Consider the following 18,137-nt stretch of genomic DNA (forward strand, 5'->3'; position numbering starts at 1 on the left):
AGATTTTTCTGATCAGATCATACCTTATCTGGACCTGATCAGGTTTTTCTGATCAGGTTCAGATACATCATCTGCGTTACATGCCTTATCTAGTCCTGATCAGGCATGCCTGGTCGGGTCCTTATAAGGAAGACGAAAAGATTTCTACTCGGGTTATATATAACCTTAACTTTTGAAGCACTACAAATTTTCGTCAACCAAAAAAACAAACATAAATTACCTTTTCCAAATAAACTTGAAATGCATAATCGAGGTATTGTATTGAACATTTGATGTGCCCCGCGGTTTCACCTGCATTTATTTGAGAAAAAAAATTTTCAATTACCTACTTTACCATAATGAAAACCAATTAACATCTACAGCTATTACATACAAGCTGTGGCGGCGTCTTCAATACCTCTTTTAACTGACTTCAAAAAAAGAAGGAGCTTCTCATTTCTAGTTTTTTATACGTAACATATACACACCTAACAATTTTTGGCCCTATTCAAATTTAATTGAGTCCAGAGAAGTATTTTTTGAGTTTTTGCTTGTAATGCGTATTTACTTGATAATTTTTCTGTCGATCTACGTTGTATTATACCTCATAACTTTCGAATGGGTAAACCGATTTCAATAATTCTTTTTTTAAATCAAAAGACCCATTAAATTTGATCAATTTGTGACCTGAGTTATCTTTAATAATACGCATTTACTTGAATATTTTTTTACAAACAAATTAGTGTGTGTGCAGAGCACAGACGGCCGAAGTGTAACTTCTGAAATTTCGTAAGAATGTATACCATTGCGACTTGTCCTCAAAATAATTGTGTTTGCTCGCAAACGAAAAAAAAAACCGACTTCAATTACATCGAAGAGTAATACAACGTAGATCGATGAAAAAATAGTAATACTTTGTTCATATTCCATATAACGCGACATTATAAAATTGTAGAATTATGTAATGTTCTACTGTTATTTCTAACATTTTGTTAGCGATTGTAGGCAGAAATTTCATAAAAGGCCCGTCGTCGATTCGCGCGAAGCGCTGACATCGCTTATTACGGCGGGTTTTTTAGTTGAAGCGGATTTATATTGAATTACGGTTTATGTCTTTTTTATTAAAAATATGTACTGTTCATGTTTTCACACAGCTCCGATGCACGACTGGAGTTTACCCCTTCAGATCAACTGTCTAAATAGGCACAAAAAGGCTTACTAGTCTGAGAAATATATTATTACTATATCAAATTGTAAATAAATGAATCTAATAACGCCATCTATCAGAACCTAATTGCGATATTAGAAAACGTCTGAACGCCATCTCTAACAAGGTCATTCGTTCAGTAGATTTTACTGTTCAATTTTTTCATTCCGGGGCCGGCACGTAAAATAGCCAAGTAAATACCCAGTATTAGCGATAACTCAAAAATTATAAGCACAAATATATTTATAACGAATAAACTGCTACTCTCTACTCTAGTGGAATATTGTAATTTGATCGATAGTCAACGAAGTAATTTCATTAAATTTTGATAGATGGCGTTGTGGCAAAGTATTGAACATGACCACGGTCGTCTTAACATCGTCATGTAAATACGTGTCATCAAAGATTACTCAAAAATTGCTCATTATATCTCAATCATGTTTAAAACGGACGACATGGCAAGTATTAGCTTTTGATTTATACAAAAAAGATCAAAATCAGTGCACCCAGTAAAAAGATATAACGTATAATACAATGTAGGGTGACGAAAAAACCGTCAAGTAAATACGCAATATTAGATATAACTCACAAATTACTAATCAAATCTCAATTAAATTTGAATGGGACCACGTGACGAATAGTAGCTTTTAATTTATATAAGAAACGTCAAAATCGGTGCACCCAGTAAAAAGTTATGAGGTATAATACAACGTAAGGTGACGAAAATAATGTCAAGTAAATACGCGTTATCAAAGATTAATCAAAAAGTAGTTATCAGATCTCGATAAAATTTATATGTGACCACATGATAAACATCAGCTTTCGATTAAAGTAAAAATTATCAAAATCGATACACCCAGTAAAAAGTTATTGCGAATTTTCAAGAGTTTCCCTCGATTCCTCTGGGATCCCATCATCAGATCCTAGTTTCCTTATCACGGTACCAAACTAGGGATATCCCCTTTCCAACAAAAAAAGAATTATCAAAATCGGTACATCCAGTAGAAAGTTATGCGGTATAATACAACGTAGGTCGACGAAAAAAGCGTCAAGTAAAAACACATTATTAGATATAACTCGAAAAGTAGTTGTTAGATCTCAAATAAATTTAAATGGGACCAATTGGCACACACCACCTTTCGATTAAAACAAAATTTGTCGAAATCGGTCCACACGGGCAAAAGTTCTGATGTAACATACATAAAAAAAAAAAAAAAAAAAAAAAAAAAAAAAAAAAAAAAAAAAAAAATACAGTCGAATTGAGAACCTCCTCCTTTTTTGGAAGTCGGTTAAAAAGGTCGTAAGCGACACGTAAAACACGTCGCTTACGCGTTTTGAGCTGTGATTTATTTTATTCTATACTAGCGACACGCCCCGGCTCCGCACGGGTGCAATGCTGATACTAAATATACTACAGACTGTCTTTATTTATAGTGTGAAGCTAGCTTATAGCATGGTTATTAACATAATAACAACAACATTCAAATATGCGTCGTTAGATTACGCGTTGTTACAGAATGCGTTGAGGAAATAAAGGTTCACTGCTCGTTCCCCGTAGGTGATAGCGTGATAATATGTAGCCTATATGTTGACCCGACTTCTTAATAATATTCGTGCCAAATTTGAAGTAAATCCATGCAGTACTTTTTGAGTTTATCCCGGACATACATACAGACAAACAGACAAAAAACCTAAAAACCATATATTTGGCTTCGGTATCGATTGTAGATCACACCCCAAGTGTTCTTTAAAAAAAATATTCAATGTACAGTTTTGACTTTTCTACCATTTTATTATATGTATAGATTTATTCTCTTTCCTATACACTTATGTGTTTGTTTTTTATCGTGACACATTTTCGTTTCATCTAGTTTCAAATCACAACGATTCTAAGGATATTTCACTTCAAAAATTCTGTACATACACAAAATATTAGACGCCGCATTGGCGCAACGGTCACAGCCGTGGATTGTACCTTTTGCGCTGGCGGTTGCTGATTCGCTTCCCGCATATGACAAACATTTGTATTGGCCATACAGGTATTTGCCGTGGTCTCTGGGTGTTTGTGCAATCCTCGTGGGTCTCCCCACCGTGCCTTGGAGAGCACGTTAAGCCGTCGGTCCCGGTTGTTATCATGTACACCTGAGAGCGATCGTTACTCATAGTGCTCACAGCGTGGTGGATTAAACTCAGATCCTTCTCCTACCTGGGGAAAGAAGCCAATGCCCAGTAGTGGGATGTTACAGGCGTACCGCAAAAAAATACAAAATAAAGTTTATACATGTAATTTATACATACAAAACTTTATAATCTACGCTTAAGTATGTCCATGCAGAGCCACTTCGATATTCTTTTCACCCTAATAAATTCGTTGTGCAGCGCACGCGCATCCACGTGGCGCCACGTGGCACCAGAGGTCACGTCAATGGCCAGGGGTCGAGATAAACTAGAAATATATGGCCAATGTACTGGCGGAAACCCGCAGCTATTAATTTTGTCTTTGGCGTAAATTGGATAATGCTTCTCATTTTACTGTAACATAAACCAAACCCAAGAGGGTTTTGTACTACTGTAATGTTTGATAATGTTAATTTCATAAGATTTTGGGGAATTGCCTCGAATTTATTTATTTATTTATTTTTATTTATTTACTCTTTATTGTAGACCACAATATGCAAATATAAAATAATAATAATACAGACAACTTAAGAATGTGTAGTACAAGAGGCGGTCTTATGGCTAGTTAGTCATTTCTTCCAGACAACCCGAAATAGGATTTGAGTATTATTTATTTGAAGATCGGGTAGGTGGCGACGTACAGTTATATTATAATAAACATACATACAAATATCTACACATTAATACTTACAAGCAATACATATATACATTAGAATAATATAATATAATAAACTAATAAATATAACAACAGTATCTCATACTACTTACAATCAATTTCGCCATAAAAAATAAAATTAAAAAAAATTAATAAATTAAATAAATAAATAAATTTAATTGAAACATTTGATTTATAGAAGTTGAAAGTTAAATAACACTGCTTTCAAGTATTGTTGTGTTCCTGTTGTTAGTAAGGAGTAAAGAGTAACTGCGGAGTTTCTTGCCGATTCTTCTCTGCAGACTCTACATTCCGGATTAGTGGTAGTTTTACTTATATAAAAATTATTATCATTTTTGGAACGAAGTTCCTTACGGCAGGCTTGACATATTTGGTTGGGCGACCAAACTAAAAAAAAACCGAACTAAAAAAAAATTGTGATACTAAAACCGTAAGAAAAATATACAACGGCAGTGACGTAATATCAGTCACACGACTGTATAATATGACGTTTGTAAAACTAAAAATAATATTGCTACTAAACTTTTTTTTAAAATTATTTATGTAATTTTATACTGTCGACAAAAATAAATAAAGACATGTTTTTTTATTTCACTTAATAGTTCGAATTATTATTATTATTTTGTTTGATTTATTTTATTTTACGGTAATTGTTATTTTCTAAAATACTAAATTTCTTCAATATTTTTACTTAATTAAAAACCAATCAACAAAATTTTTTAAAAAAAAATCAAGAACTAAAAAATATATATAAAATTCAACATTTTTTTCCAATTGTGTTGCTTTTATACTATTCGAAGGAACTTCGTTCCTACCTTGTGTCCCATGACACCACATAATTAAAGATTTAATTTGTAAAATGACGATTCGAAAGTGCTTATGGGACCTATTTGAATAAAGTTGTATATTGTAAAGATGTATAGTAATTGTACAGATTGTAGTAGTTATAGTAGAGAAGTGTAGTAGATTTTTATGGATTTTGATGTTTTGGATGTCTATCCATGTGAGTGTCCCCACCGTGCCTCGAAGAGCACGTCACGTTGTCGGTCCCGGTTGTTATCACAAATACCTTATAGCGATCGTTACTCATAGTAGGGAATATATCCGCTAACCCGCATTGGAGCAGCGTGGTGTAAGCTCTGATCCTTCTCCTACATGGAGAATGAGCCCTATACCGAACAGTGGTTTTGTTACAGGCTGACTAATAATCTTCGTAAATAATTTTTGCATGATATGCGGCAAAGATAGACTATATATTTATTATATTTATTTAGTATTAGCGACCCGCCACGGGTGCAATGCTGATACTCATCTTTACAGCCTATACAGTCCACTGCTGGACATAGGCCTCCACGAGTTTACGCCAAAAATAACGTGAACTCATATATTTTGCCGATAGTCCCACGCTGGGCAGGCGGGTTTGTGACCGCAGGGCTGGCTTTGTCGCACCGAAGACGCTGCTGCCCGTCTTCGGCCTGTGTATTTCAAAGCCAGCAGTTGGATGGTTATCCAGCCACCGGTCGGCTTTGTAAGTTCCAAGGTGGTAGCAGAACTATGTTATCCCTTAGTCGCCTCTTACGACACCCACGGGAAGAGACGGGGTGGCTATATTCTTTAATACCATAGCCACACAGTACATACTAAATATTAAATATAAAATAAATATTTAAAATGTAAGCGCAAAAAAATTGTTTATTTACGACATCACGTTAGAAACATTTAATACTATCAGCGTTCCTCTACTATATTATGCATGTATTATACATATAAACCTTCCTCCGGAATCACTCTAATTAGTAAAGAAAACCACATCAAAATCCGTTGGGTAGCTTTAAAGATCTAAGCATAAAGACAGCGGGGTTTTATACTATGCAATGATAATGCGTATTTACTTGACTGTTTTTTTGTCGCATAACTTTTTATTGGTTGTGCCGATTTTGATGATTCTTGTTTTAATCGAAGAATGTGGCTTGTCTTGTGGTCTTATACTTATATACTATGTAATGATTAAACATAAAGTATACCTAATTTTGAAATATTTTTAGAAATGAAACTATTCGCAAGAGAACGAAAGTAACCGACATAGCGTACAGAATTAGCAAGTTGAAATGGCAGTGGGCTGGTCATCTGTGTCGCAGGAGCAATGTCCGTTGGAGCAAGCGAGTCCTGGAGTGGAGACCTCGTCTTGGCAAACGCAGTATGGGACGTCCTCCGGCCCGTTGGACCGACGATCTACGTAAGATTGCTGGTGTAGGCTGGATAAAGATTGCAGAAAACAGGGATGTCTGGCGTGAACTTGGGAAGGCCTACATCCAGCAGTGGACTGCAATAGGCTGAACTGACTATACCTATCAAAGTATCATAAACATCCACGCGGTTTCACACGAGCTCATTTAAGGAAAAAAACTAACCTATAGCCTTCCTTGCTAAATAACATAACCAACACAAAACAACATAAAACTATAATATTAGTATATAGATATATATTTGTATGAAAAACACGAAAAAAATCATTTTTAATAATGATAGACATTTAATATCTACTCACATGGGACACTGGCACACGCTTTTCACATAAATTGGGGGACCGTGGTTTATGGCACCCATGAGATTTATGAGATTATTGATATATATTGCACGCTTTTACTTCGTACGTTATATTAGAATCATTAGCTTTTGAATGTAACTTTTCTTAGGAAAAATTATTGAAACGAAGTTCCCTATGAGGCGTTGCGGAGAGGTACTATATAGCTGGCAAAAATCGTCCGTAACGTTAAAAAAAGCGTAAGATTTTTATGTTTAGTCTGTGTATGATGGCTATACAGTGTCTAATGAATAGTCTACGCGATGACTGTTATTATTATTCGCTTCGGCCTGTAATATCCCACTACTGGGCATAGGCCTCTTTCCCTATGTAGGAGAAGGATTAGAGCTTAATCCACCACGCTGCTCCAATGCGGGTTGGTTGATATATTCCCTACTATGAGTAACGAACGCTATCAGGTGTACATGATAACAACCGGGACCGACGGCTTAACGTGCTCTCCGAGGCACGGTGGGGAAATCCACAAGGACTGAAAGAACACCCAGACCACGGCAAACACCTTGTATGGCCAATACAAATGTTTGCCATGTGCGGGGATCGAACCCGCAACCGCCGACGCAACAGGTACAATCCATGGCTGCAACCGTTGCGCCAACGCGGCGTCGCATCGTTATTATTATTGCAGTTTGCTATTATTGTTATATCATTCGATAATTATTATTATAATTTTTTTATAAATCATTGTGAATAAAATAAATGTGTTAAGATAATTTTGTAACGTATTTTTTTTATTGACATAACAAATCACAATAAAAATATGTACCTACCCGAATAATTAATTTTCTTCATACCTCGAATAGAACTTGAAATTAATAATTTATAATAAGAAACTTTGTTCCTATCTGATGTCTCACGAAACCACATCGTTTTTATTTATTTTATGATACATTCAATACTTTTTAAGTGCCTTACAAAAGACACGAACTAAAAGGATTTGCTTTTGCTTGACCATCACATCGCAACAGGGCTAAACAATTTTTGCTTTTTTACCGACGTCAGTAATTTGTTTGCTCACAAATGAAAAAAAACCGACTCTAATCACATCGGCAAGTAATACAACGTAGGCAGACAAAAAATAGTCAAGTAAATACGCGTTATCAAAGATTACTAAAAAAAAATAATCATAAGATTTTGATTAAAATTAAATGAGATCACTATACAAACATCAGCCTTCGAATAAAACAAGAATTATCAAAATCGGTACACAAAATAAAAAGTTATGCGGTATTACGCATTATCAGTTCTAACTAAAAATTACTTATTAGATGGGACCACATGACACGCAACAGCTTTCGACCAGCCTGTTAGCGCAGTTTGTAGTGGTCCTGCTTCTGTTCCGCAGGTTGCGGGTTCGATATTTGTATTTATTTATTTATATATGTATTATTTGTATGTATAATTATCAATATATATATGGTATAGGTAGCAGCCGAATGTATATATATTTAATTATATCAATCCACAAGCATTAAGCTGCTTACCGTAGGAGCAGATGATCGTGTGTGTATGTTATATTTATATATTTATGTATTAATAAAAGAATCATAGAAATTAGTCAACCCAGGATAAAGTTCTGAGGTAACATAGCGATTATGAATTATGTGATAAAGTATTCATCGAATTGGACCTCGCCATGACTTAATTACAAATAAGTATATTGGTAAATATTAGATAATCTCGCTAATAATATTACTCTGATATTTATGGTTTCATTAACTTGTATCAATTTAATGACTAAATTGGATATACAAGACTTTTGAAGTGAAACATCTTTGACTAGGGGAGTAAGCTGGTGAACGCGTTACCAAGTGTCGGGCGAGGCTAACAGAGCAAAAGTGAGAGGTGGGAAGTACACATTTTCTTTCTCTCTTTCTCTTATAGCTACTTACGTCAGTAACTTCGACGGTCAAGAGATCTTTTTATGGTTTCATTTAGGGTTCCGTGGAAAGCCTACCTGAATTCTTGTTGTAGAGGAAACTCTATGTAGTCCGAAACTCGACTGGCTCTAAGGCGTCACGCACAATTATAGTTCTCGTAAATGATTACAATAAATATAAAAATTAAACTTTAGAAGTAATTAGCAAATAGAGTGATTGATTATGTGCTGGCAAAATTATACTTTGAAATTATTTTACTTGACATCGACTTACATACGACGACATACTTTTGTTACTAGCTTATCCGATTTACACTTTTTTATTTAAACAACCATTAGTGTGCGTGTGTCGTGTAGCTGCGTAAACACCGGCGGTTTGTTGGTTCTATTCCCGCTCGGGATTGACATTTGTATTCAAACAAATATTTCTTTGCGATTTGGATTTATATCCTTGTGGGTCTCCCCACCGTGCCTTGGGTGTTATCATATACTCCTGATAGCGATCGTTACTCATAGTAATTACTAGTTAGTATATCCTGCAGTGGAGTAGCGTTTTTAGAAGCTTTTTAACCCCCTGGAACTTCCCTCTACCTCGTGACATGTAGTGAGGTTCTAAGACTACACCCGATCCATTCAAATACGTGTATTTTTTGGTTATTAATTTTAAATAAGGCTATGATATTATTATTCGGAATATTAAGTATCGTCAAAACAATGCCCAGACATACATTAAGGTTACAGGGTGTTGAGATTTGGTTATAGTAGGAAATATCCTGCCTGAAATCAAGAGCAGCCCAACTGGGGAATTACCTCACCTTACAGAAGATCACAGCTAAATAATAATGTTTTCAAGCAGTGTTGTGTTCCCGTGGTGAGTGAGGTGACCAGAGCTGCTGGAGGGGATTATGTGTAGGGTTGGCAACGCGCTTATATTATTTTCAAACGAGTAACTACGGAGTTTCTTGCCGATTCTTCTCTGCAGAATCTACATTCCGAATCGGTGGTAGCTTCACTTTTACAAAAATAATAATTTATTTTTAAAGTTTTGATTTGTAAAAAGACGATTCGAAAGTGCTCCTGGAGCCTATTTGAATAAAGCTATTTTTGATTTTGATTTTGCTGACAATGCTTCTAGTGTTGTGGTTGTCTATAGGCTACGGTAATCGCTTACCATCAGGTGAGATTTACGCTTGTTTCCTGACCTAGTTGTATAAACAATGAACGACCCCAAAGTTACAATGTTAACAAGTGACTTTTTTTAACATTTAAAACCTTAGCTGATTTAGTTTAAACATTAAAGTTCAAAGTGTGACGTTGATTTATTGTTAGGGAAAATTTGATAGTAATCTTATGAATAATTTACCTAAATTGACGTAGACTAAACTTTTGAAAAATAACGTGTATTTTTGAAAGAAAACTCTCTTACGTACGCTTTACTTGGGGAGTAAGCTGGTGAATGCGCGACGAGAGCGTTACGAAGTGTGATCGTGCGAGGCGAATGGAAGATGAGAGGGAGATATAAGTTAGTGATGATAGAAAGAGAGGGAGTTACGTTTCGTATATTACTGTGGGACCTAAAGAAGTTTTACTTCAGTCGTGTGGTCTAAAGCACACTCATTTTTTTTTGTGTAAAATATATTGAAATTACGGTACTAAAGAATATAGCCACCCCCTCTCTTTCCGTGGTGTCGTAAGAGGCGACTAAGGAACACAGTTCCGCTACCACCTTGGAACTTAAAAAGCCGACCGGTGGCGGGATAACCATCCAACTGCTGGCTTTGAAACACACAGGCCGAAGACGGGCAGCAGCGTCTTCGGTGCGACAAAGCCAGTACTGTGGTCACCAACCCGCCTGCCCAGCGTGGTGACTATGGACAAAACACATGAGTTCACGCTATTGTTGGCGTAAGCTTGTGGAGGCCTATGTCCAGCAGTGGACTGTATAGGCTGGAATGATGACGATAATGACGATGATATTGAAATTATAAGATTATTGTCAATAATGATACAAATTTCTAGACGGACATCAAGAACGAAGGGTGTTTGTTGATTGCTTTTTAGTTTTTGGGGCTCCGTACCTCAAAAGGAAAAAACGGAACCATTATAGGATCACTTTGTTGTCCATCTATCTGTCAAGACCATTTTACTCGCATGGAGGTATAAAGTTGAAATTTATATCAAAAACTCAAGTCTACTGTCCCTTGGAGCTGTGCTAAAATTAAACTTCCAAGCCAACGCAACCAAAAGATCAGCCTTTTATGCTGCAAATTTTCAACACTCACAAATAAAATCTCGTGTGAATTGATGATTTAATCACGATGACGATGGAAAGCACCTTCGCTTTTGAAGGCTGTTTGAATAAATATATTTTTGATTTTGATTTTTGATATTTGTTCTTATACGACCTGTAAACGTCCTCCTTTTGATATCACCATCATCATCATCATCACTTCAGCCTAATACAGTCCACTGCTGGACATAGGCCTCCAAAAGTTCGCGCCGAAAATGGCGTGAGCTCGTGTGTGTTGCCCATAACCACTCCTCAACTTCCCAATTCCACTCACTATCGACAAACGTGCCAACTAAAAGCTGCCGATCCTGCTTCTACTTGGGAAGAGAGGCCTTTGCCCAGCAGTAGGATGTTTTTTTTTAAAGTTTTAACATCCATGGACCCCTAAGTGCCCATGCCTTTTTTATTTACATTTTTATTTTCAAAACGTTGGGGCGTATTATTTTCAACACTGCTTGCTTCAAATTACGAACTAAAGCTTATTGTCTTTAATTCGATGGTGAATCCACAACTGACCGTGAGATATATATATAATTATTTATAACTATGGTTTTCTTTTCATGCTTCATGCTCTGTGCAACACACTACATGCTTTATACATTACATGTGTCTACAATGTTAATTTACCGCATTGTCGACGGCCACACTCGTTTTTCTAAAACAAGCAGCAGGATGTTACAGGATGAAACTTGATGTATAATTTTTTTTAAACTCTAGCACTAATATTAAGGAGTAAAGACGAGTGGGTTCGCTAGTATAATTTAAAATATCTAAAGTACTAGACAATCTTCAAAGTTTTCTTGGTTCAAAGAATTATGACTCGAGAACTATTCGTTTAAAAGCGATAAGTTCCCATCATGGCGACTTTAGTTCGACAAATTTATTATGTAATTAAAATACTTCGAATTTTCTATCTTTTGTTGACAAAAGAAGTTTTATAGATACTGGACTTGTAATATATTGTCTGTGTGGTTACGGCAGTAAAGAATATAGCCTCTCTTCCCGTGGGTGTCGTAAGAGGCGAGTAAGGGATAACACAGTTCCACTACCACCTTGGAACTTAAAAAGCCGACCGATGGCGGGATAACCATCCAACTGCTGGCTTTGAAATACACAGGCCGAAGATGGGCAGCAGCGTCTTCGGTGCGACAAAGCCAGACCTGCGGTCATCAACCCGCCTGCCCAGCGTGGTGACTATATGCAAAACACATGAGTTCGCGCCATTTTTGGCGTGAACTTGTGGAGGCCTATGTCCAGGAGCGGACTGCGAAAGGCTGATATGATGAATATCCATCCCGAGCGGGAATCTAACCCACAAATCGCCAGTGTTTAGGTTTCACGCAGCACTATACTAGAGCGATTATTATAGATAAGAATTATCGAAATCGGTCCACCCAGGAAAAAGTTCTGATGTAACACAGTCATAAAAAAATACGGTCGATTTGATAATGTTCTTGTTGAAGGTCGGTTGATAACTTTTTGGCGGTATTTTATTTTCTATTCTATTATATATATAAATACGTGAAGCAAAAACTTTGAACACCTTTTTACGAAACTTGCTCGAACGGAGGAGGATGTAATTTCGCACACTTATAGTTTATATAGAGAAGGATTGCAGAATGATTTTTTTAAATTATGCATAAAAAATACATTAAGTCAATAAAAAGACATTACACACACTACCATGTATTTGACACTCACACGTATATACTCTTTTGTTTAATGTTCAAAGTTATAATTTATATTAATTGTGGTCGAATTTCGACCAAAGGGCAACCATTACTTTTAGTTTAACGATTAACTTAAGTCACTGGAATTTTTGATTTCATATAAAACCGTTATTGTATATACATATTTTATTTATTTATTATTTATAAGTTACGACTTTTGCAATTTTTTACACTTGGCAAGCTTACCTTTCGATAAAAAAAGAATTATCGAAATTCGCACACCCAGTTTGAAATTCTGAGATAGCACAGATAACAAATCAATCAAATCGAGAACCTCCTTTTGAAGTTGATTAATAAGGACCTAATTATTAAAATTCCCGCCGATCCTCAGCAGACACTATATTCCAAATCGGTGGTAGCTTCACTCTTAGCGATAATTAACTTATATAATTGTGTTTGCTCGCAAACGAGAAAAAAAACCGACTTCAATTACATCGACGAGTAATACAACGTAGATCGACGAAAAAATAGTCTAGTAACTCTATGCGTGATCAAAGATTACTCAAAAAGTAGTTATCAAATCTCGATAAAATTTATATGTGACCACATGATAAACATTAGCTTTCGATAAAATTAAAAATTATCAAAATCGGTACACCCAGTAAAAAGTTATGCGGTATAATACAACGTAGGTCGACGAAAAAAGCGTCAAGTAAAAACGCATTATTAGATATAACTCGAAAAGTAGTTGTTAGATCTCAAATAAATTTAAATGGGACCAATTGACACACGCAACCTTTCGATTAAAAAAAATTTATCGAAATCGGTCCACATAGTCAAAAGTTCTGATGTAACATACATAAAAAAAATACAGTCGAATTGAGAACCTCCTCCTTTTTTGGAAGTCGGTTAAAAATACCAAGACATGCTTAGAAAATACAATTCAAAAAGTGCTTTTGCTGTCCTGTTAGACACGGAAGTTTTTGATTTATAATTAGTATAATTAAACAAAAATATCAAGACATACCATATTGACAAAGTAAACACAAGACAATTATTTTTAAACACACACAACACGCCCGTCACGTTCAAAGGTCACACGATGACTGGATCAAAACAGGGGTTGTTGTGTAGGGTGCGTCACCCACTTAATTGAATAAAATATGACATGAGTGATAAAAGGCACAAATTTTAATATCATATTAAGATTATTAAAATTCTTTTAACTAAGTTTAAAAAAGTGGTTTTTTTTTCGTCTGTATGTGTTTTTTACTCGACTTACAAAAATTAGGAGGTTTTCAATTCGATTTTTTTTATATATACTAGCGACTCACGCCAGCTTCGCACGGGTGCAATGCTGATATAAAATATAAAATAAATATTTGCATTGTAAGCGCAAAAAATATTTATTTACGACATCACATTAGAAACCTCTAAAACGATCAGTATTCCTCTACTATATTATGCATGTATTATACATATAAACCTTCCTCTGGAATCACTCTATTCACTAAAGAAAACTGCATCAAAATCCGTTGCGTAGTTTTAAAGATCCAAGCATACAGACAGCGGGAAGCGACTTTGTTTTATACCATGTAGTGATGTTACGTCAGAACTTTTGACTGTGTGGACTGATTTCAATGATTTTTTTTTTATCGAAAGGTGGCGCGTTTCATTTGGGCTCATTCAAATTTATTTGAGATCTGACTCTTGCGAGTCATTATACCAAACGGTTATCAAGAAAATAGACAGATGGGCATGTGTGTCTTAAAAAATATGTATTTATTTGTTTGTTAACCAAACATTTTTTTTAATAATGACGTCATAAAAAACATTTAGGGCTACGTAAGACCGCACCCTCTGAATAAATGACCAGAAAGGAATTTGTTCAACATTCCCTAAGGTAAAGGGACCCTATACCCTATAGTAAGGGTTGGTTTTGTAGGGCGATTATAAAAAGCATACGCTTGAAGGAATACTATAAAAGTCAGCTTGTCAAACGTTATGAAGAAAGTGAAAATGTCATTTCAAAAGTGATTTAGAGCTTGAATAATAAATGTCTTTGCTCGGAAACGAAAAAAAAAAAAAACGACTGTAATAACATTGACAAGTAATACAACGAAAAAGTAGTCACGAGGTCTCGATCAAATTAAAATGTAACCACACGAAGCGCACCACCTTTCGATTAAAAATTTTTATCGAAATCGGTCCACCCAGTCAAAATTTCTGTGGTGACATACAGATTAAAAAAAACGAGTGTACCACACGATACGCAACGTAACTCTCTCTTTTTATATCTCCACTAACTTATATCTCAATCTTCACTTCCGTTTGCCTCACGCGATCACACATTTCGTAACGCTCTCGCCACGCATTCACCAGCTTACTTTGCAAATCTAGCGTGCTTAACAAAGTTTCACTTAAAAAAATGCAGTCGAATAGAGAACCTCTTTTTTTGGAAGTGATTCGCAGCAGCGTATGTATATATGCGGGACATTCAACTGAGTTAGGCCACAGCAGGAAATTTCCTGCTCAAAATACGGAGCAGCCCGACTGGGGTAGTACCTCGACCTTACAGATGATCACAGCTTAATAACGCTGTTTTCAAGCAGTGTTGTGTTCCTGTTGGTAAGGCTTACTATCAGATGAACCGTATGCTTCTTTGCCAACCTAATTATGTATAAAAATTTTGTTCTCTTTTGTATTTGTAAAAAATCAAATAAAATTATAGTTAATTCAAACAATGAAACTTTAAAATCAAAACATAAATCAACGCTTGCTGGTCTTATCGATACTGTTAATGTTGGTATGACTACAGATAACTTATATAAACAGCTAAAAGCGCTTTAAAGCACAATTCTTAGCTTTATTTCATACGATTTCACACCATATATATTTATTTTATACCGCGTACCGTATGTCGCTTCTTACAGAGTAAATTCCAAAAAAAGTGTAAAAAGTCGACATGACAAAATGGTTATAAGTAAATCGTAGCAAGTGAAATAAAAGATAATAATGATAAAAATCCGTCAACCCGCCTTGGAGCAGCGCGGTGAATTAAGCTCTGATCCTTCTCCTACATGGAGAAAAAGGCGTTCATCTTCTTAAAGTTGTAACGTTATACGTACATTATTTGTGCTGCTAAATTAAAATATACTTAAATTTAATATTTTAAATACGTGAAATGATTTTTCTTTAAAAAAAAAACATTAGTTTATTATAATTAAATGAAATGAAAATCTACAGTAATTTATGATACACTATTTTATCATAAATTATTTTTTTTTCTACAAAAAAAAATAATAAATTCATCAACCGGCATTTATATATTCGCGCGGGCAACATTTTATCTTTTCAAAAATTCAAATGAATCTTTTGTCTCGGCTTATAAAAACGGCAGTACTGGTCGCCGCCGCGTCATTCATTTTTGGAATTTTGTCTCAAGAAATAGTTAACGCACATCACACCTTTTATTACGGTCTCTATACGGTGGCTAATATATATTTAAGCATCGTAACCGTACTTTATAAAATTGTGTGATCCTTGCTTAGCGTTGTCTCGTTTCAACAAATATTATAGTGTCAGTGTTTATCGCCCCCAAACTGGGTAAGTGGTATTTTTATATGGCAGGCAATTTATGTAGTTAATGCAAGTAATCATGCCTATTGTAAAATATAATATTTGTATTCAGTAGCATAAATCTCATCTCAATTATGTTCTTAGATTTCATCTTTCAAGTCTACCCTCATTTTTAATATTTTTTATTATAATTGTATATTGAAATATAAGTCAACCTACTTTTAAAAAATAATTATCTCCGCTTCTGGCTTTATGATTCCACGGCACTACTGCTACAATTTAGGTGCTTTCTTTTGTAACGCAGTGCCGTGGATGTTTGCAAACTGTGCTGGAACGCTTATTTTTATATTTTGATGGCGCGTTCCAGGGTTCGACGTTTGGGTCACCAATTTCAACGATAGGGTCACCAATTACGACGTTTGGGTCACCAATTTCGACGTTTCCACCTAACCCCAACGACGAGAGTGCACTCCGCCGGGTCTTGAACTACCCGTTCCTGCCGCCCCCGGTCGAAAGCGGAATCCTGCCACGCGACTCCCGGGAATATCACCTGCACGGCGAACCAGGAGAGTACCTGAGCCGAACTGCATTTGGAGCTTGTGTGAATTGAGTGCTCGACCCCGCCCATATACATACATTTTTATTCTACCTCACCGGGTTAATTATTCTAATAAATTTTTTTTAGTTCATGGTACCCTGGTTTTATTTACTTCCTTAATAGACCAGGGGAACCGTGACAAAGTGCCATCTTTTCACAAAGTTCGACGATCATTTTGGCAACTTGTACCTTTGTTACCGCGGCTCTGAATAATGAACAAGTGATTTTCCCAAACAATTGGTGTCTTAGCCAAGATGTTCTTCCCACACTGTGGTTTACTTTGGATATTGTTCTGGATAATAAGTTGAAGTTGGTATTTTGAGTTTCTCATAATAGATGCATGCGTATGTATGATAATAATGGTTTACCTCTTTTTAGCCTCCACTTTGGTATTCCACACGTTCTTGTCAAAACAACTTTTAATATCTGTAACAAAGAAATGAAAATATTATAAAAATATTGAAAATTCTCTAACAAGAGAATAATTGATATCAGAGACATTCTCCAATGTCAAAAACCGTATTAACGTTAGAATTTCTGAAAAAAAGTACAAATAAAAAAATTCGAATTTCGAAGAATCACTGAGAAGTACAAGTAAATAAAATATAAAAACTCCTATAGAACCTCTTTAGTTAAACTATGCCTGGCTGGCTGTCATTAAAGTTTATAATAAGGGGGATAAAACGATGTCAGAAAGTATGTTAGTTTTGGGGTCCATCAAAAATATTGCTATCGAGTGTAACGTTAAAGCTATTGATAAAAGTGTTGTTAAATTAAAATTATTGTTTTGTATCAAAAATAATTATATTATAAAAGGAATTATCACGACGTTTAGCACGAATATTATTATATTGTAGATAGTAACGTCATTTTGCCGACGTCACTTTATTAAGAAGCCTACTCAGAGCATCTTCTTCGTTATATTTAATACATATATAAAATTCTCGTGTCGCAGTGTTTCACTCCGAGAATCGAACAACATTTGTTTTTCATACCCCTAAGTAAGGAGGGGGAGGGAGGGGTTAAGAGGATTAATAAAATATTATGAAATTCTATGTACATATCGGGTAGGTCTGAGAATCGGCAAACATCTATTTTTCATTCCCTAAGTTATAAGAGGGGGGGGGGATTGAGAAGGTTAATAAAATATATAGTAAAACAACGTTTGCGGGGTCAGTTAGTACAATTGTATAATTATAACAACGAAATGAGAAAGAGGTAGAGAATTGAAAACGCTCACACCAGAAGTAAATATTATTTATATTAATATCATAAACTTGAAAAATTTATTTGTTAGTTGAAACTATTTGTCCGTATTGAAAAATTATTTTTGTATTGGATAGCCTATTTACCTAGGAAGGCTATAGGCATTTTTTTTCCTCAAATTAACACGTGTGAATCCGTGGGGCACAGCTTGTAGTTGATATGAACTTACCACCTATTCGGAATGTAGTTTTAATTGAGAAGAATTGGCAAGAA

Source organism: Melitaea cinxia, chromosome 25 (genome assembly GCF_905220565.1).
Source record: "Melitaea cinxia chromosome 25, ilMelCinx1.1, whole genome shotgun sequence".
In the NCBI taxonomy this organism is placed as follows: Eukaryota; Metazoa; Arthropoda; class Insecta; order Lepidoptera; family Nymphalidae; genus Melitaea; species Melitaea cinxia.